This window comes from Propithecus coquereli, unplaced genomic scaffold (genome assembly GCF_000956105.1).
Source record: "Propithecus coquereli isolate 6110/MARCELLA unplaced genomic scaffold, Pcoq_1.0 Scaffold458, whole genome shotgun sequence".
NCBI classification, from domain to species: Eukaryota; Metazoa; Chordata; class Mammalia; order Primates; family Indriidae; genus Propithecus; species Propithecus coquereli.
The window spans coordinates 901,828-905,365 of record NW_012150374.1 but is presented as its reverse complement, the minus strand read 5'-3'; positions in this window follow the sequence as shown (position 1 = coordinate 905,365).

Genomic DNA, 3,538 nt, shown 5'->3' with positions numbered 1-3,538 from the left:
ATCTCTACTAAAAATAGAAAAAATTAGCCAGGCATGATGGTGCATACCTCTAGTCCCAGCTACTCAGGAGGCTGAGGTAGGAGGATCACTCGAGCCCCTGAGTTTAAGGTTGCAATGAGTTACGACGATGCCACTGCAGGGTGACAGAGCAAGATTTTCTCCAAAAAAAATGTTTTTTAATTGAATGACAATGGCAACACAAGCTACCAAAATCTCTGGGATACAGTAAAAGTGGTGCTAAGAGGGACGTTGATAGCACTAGATGCCTACATCAAAAAGACAGAAAGATCACAAATTAACACGCTAATTCATACTTCATACCACTAGAAAAACAAAACAAAACCAAACCCAAAGCTAGCAGAAGAAAAGAAATAACAAAGATCGGAGAAGAGCTAAATGAAATTTAAACCAAAAAGACAATACAAAAGATCAATGAAATGAAAAGTTGTTTTTTGGGAAGATAAATAAAATCAACAGATCACTGGCTAGACTAACCAAGAAAAGAAGAGAGAGGATTCAAATAAGCTCGATTGGAAATGAAAAGTAGATATTACAACTAATATCACAGAAATACAAAAGATCATCCAAGACTACTATGTACACAAACTAGAAAATCTGGAGGAAATGGGCAAAGTTTTGGAAACAAGAAGTTCCTAAGCTTGAATCAGGAAGAAGTAGAAATCCTGAACAGACTACATATGAGTAGCGAGATTGAATCAGTAATAATAAAAAATCTCCTAACAAAAACAAACTGAGGACCAGATGGATTCACAGCTGACTTCTACCAGACCTACAAAGAAGAATTGGCCCCTATCCTAATAAAATTGTTTCATAACATTTAAAAGGAGGGAATCCTCCCTAATTCATTCTATGAAGCCAGTATCATCCTGATACCACAGCCAGAAAAGGACACAACAAAGAAAAGAAAACTATGGACCAATATCCATCATGAACATATTAATAGAGGCAAAAATTCTCAAAAAAATATAGCAAACAGAATCCAACAGCACATCAAAAAAATAATTCACCATAATCAAATGGATTTCATCTAGGGATGCAAGCATGGTTCAATACATACGAATCAATAAATGTGATTCAGCAGATACACAGAATTAAAAACAAAACCATATGATCATCTCAATAGATGCAGAAAATAATTCACAAAAATCTAACACCCCTTCATGATGAAAACCCTTAACAAACAAGGTATAGAAGGAAGATATCTCAAAATAATAAAAGCCATACATGACAAACTCACAGCCAACATTATTCTGAATGCAATGAAGTTGAAAGCATTCTCCCTAAGAACTAGAACAAGGCAAGGATGCCCACTTTCACCACCTCTATTTAATGTAATACTGGAAGTCCTAGCCAGAGCAATCAGGCAAGAGAAAGAAATAAAGGGCATCCAAATCAGAAATCAGAAGGTCAAACTATCCCTGTTTGCTGATGATATGATCTTATGTCTGGAAAACCCTAAAGACTCCTCCAAAAGACTCCTAGAATTGATAAATAAATTCAGTAAAGTCTCAGGTTCTAAAATTAGTGTACACAAATGTGTAGCATTTCTATATACTAATAACAGCCAAGCTGAAAATCAAATGAAGAACTCAATAACAATTACAATAGCTGAAAAAAAAATGCCTAGGGATATCCTTAACCAAGGAGGTGAAAGATCTCTGCAAGGAGAGCTACAAGACGTTAATGAAACAAATCATTGCTGATACAAACAAATGGAAAAACATCCCATGCTCATGGATTGGAAGAATCAATATTGTTAAAATATCCATTCTGCCCAAGGTGATTTACAGATTCAATGCAAATCCCATCAAAATACCAATGTCTTTTTTCACAGAATTAGAGAACACAATCCTAAATTTCATATGGAATAAAAAAAAGAGTCTAAATAGCCAGTGCAATCCTAAGCATAAAAAAACAAATCTGGAGACATCACATTACCTGACTTCAAATTATACTACAAGGCTATAGTAATTAAAACATCATGGTACTGATATAAAAGTAGACACATAGATCAATGGAACAAAATAGAGAACCCAGAAATAAAACCATAACCTACAACCAACTGATCTTCAACAAAGCAGACAAAAACATACACTGGGCAAAGGATGCCCTATTCAACAAATGGTCCTGAAAAAAACTGAAGAGCCACGTGGAGAAGAATGAAACTGGATCCCTATCTCTCACTACACACAAAAATTAACTCAAGATGAATTAAAGACTTAAATGTAAGAGCTGATGCCATAAAATTTCTAGAAGAAAACCTAGGGAAAACTCTTCTGGATATTGGCCTAGGCAAAGCATTTATGAGTAAGACCCCAAAAGAAAATATAACAAAAGCAAAAATAAATAAATGATACTTAATTAAGCTAAAAAGTTTCTGCACCACAAAGGAAATAATCAACAGAGTAAATCAACAACCTACAGAATGGGAGAAAATATTTGCAAACTATATATCCAACAAAAGACTAATATCCAGAATCTACTAGGAACTCATACAAATCAGTAAGAAATAAATATATAACCCCACTAAAAAGTGAGCAAAAGACATTTGACATTTTTCAAAAGAAGATAGACAAATGGCCAACAAACATATGAAAAATGATCAACATCACTAATCATCATGGAAATGCTATCTAAAACCACAATGACATAGTCCTTACCCCATCAGAGTGGCCATTACTAACAAGTCAAAAAAGAGTAGATGTTGGCACAGATGAGGTGAAAAGGGAATGCTTATATACTGTTGGTGGGAATGTAAATTAGTACAACCTCTATGAAAAACAGTGTGGAGATTCCTCAGAGAACTAAAAGTAAACTTATCATTTCATCCAGCAATCCCGCTGCCAGATATCTACCCAAAGGAAAAGAAATCATTACATCGAAAAGACACCGCACTTATATGTTTATTGCAGCACAATTCACAATTTCAAAGACATGGAATCAACTTAAATGCCCACCGACTGATGAATGGGTAAAGAAAATGTGGTATGTATTAAATATATATATAAATATCAATATATGTATACACACCATGGAATACTACTCAGCCATAGGAAAGAATGAAATAATGTGTTTTGCAGCAACTTGGATGGAACTCTAGACCACTGTCTTAAGTGAAGTAGCTCAGGAATAGAAAAACAAGTACTGCATGTACTCACTTATAAGTGGAAGCTAAGCAGTGGGTATACATGTTCATACAGAGTGGTATAACACTTTGTAGACTCAGGAGGGGAGAGGGTGTGGGGGTAAGGGATCAAAAATTACCTATGAGGTACAATGTATACTAGTGAGGCAACAGGTACACTAAAAGCTCTGACTTCACCACCATACAATTTGTCTATGTATCAAAAGACCACTTGTAACACCGAAATGTATTAAAATTGAAAAAGAAAAAAACAAAATAAGTAAATCCGATGAATTCATGCCTATCACTCTATTGGTTCCAATCCCACAGAGGGACGAAGGTTTAAAGTAAATAAATAAATACATATTAAAACACAAATAAATTAAGTATAAA